General features: G+C 41.9%; 1 protein-coding gene across 1 annotated transcript in view; it reads right to left on the minus strand.

Annotated features, from left to right (window-relative positions):
• LOC106868896 (H(+)/Cl(-) exchange transporter 7) overlaps positions 1–333 on the minus strand; it is an 88,991-nt gene extending 88,658 nt beyond the window's left edge. The window contains exon 1 of the mRNA XM_052975410.1: positions 266–333. The gene's annotated coding sequence lies outside the window, so the exon portion shown is untranslated. The remainder of the gene's footprint in view (positions 1–265) is intronic.
• Between the last annotated feature and the right edge of the window lie 230 nt (positions 334–563).

Here is a 563-nt window from a genome sequence, read left to right on the forward strand (position 1 = left end):
TTCACAACAATATCCGATGTCTCTTATACTATCCAGACTTTTTTTTCTTTTAAATGGGAGGCAAGTTGAAAATTCTCGTCGATCCCCACAGTGACCAGTAATAAAATTGCAGGAAAAAAAAGTTGCAGTAACAAAGTAACAATTTTGGCCAGGAAAAAAGTCACAGTTAATTTATGAGATCCAGACATCCCCCCCCCCGCCTCCAGGACAAAAACCCCTGTGACTATTTCCTGTGAATTTATTACCGTAACTTTTTTTTTTTTACCTGAATTCGATCCCACGGTGTGGCACCTCGGGCAAGTTTCTTCTATAGCCTCCAGACGGCCAAAGCCGTATGAATCGATTTGGTAGATGGGAACTGAAAGAAGCTCGTTGTGTGTGTGTGTGTGTATACACACATATGTTTGTGCGTGTCTGTGTCTGTTTGTTCCCACTCGCTGCTTGATGACTGGAGCTTGTGTGTTTACGTTCCCGTAACCTAGCGGTTCGGCTAAAGAGACCGATAGCATAATACCAGTCTCTAAAAAATACAAAAAGAACTGGGGTGGTTTAGTTCTACTAAA

The sequence above is a fragment of the Octopus bimaculoides genome, chromosome 2 (genome assembly GCF_001194135.2).
Source record: "Octopus bimaculoides isolate UCB-OBI-ISO-001 chromosome 2, ASM119413v2, whole genome shotgun sequence".
In the NCBI taxonomy this organism is placed as follows: Eukaryota; Metazoa; Mollusca; class Cephalopoda; order Octopoda; family Octopodidae; genus Octopus; species Octopus bimaculoides.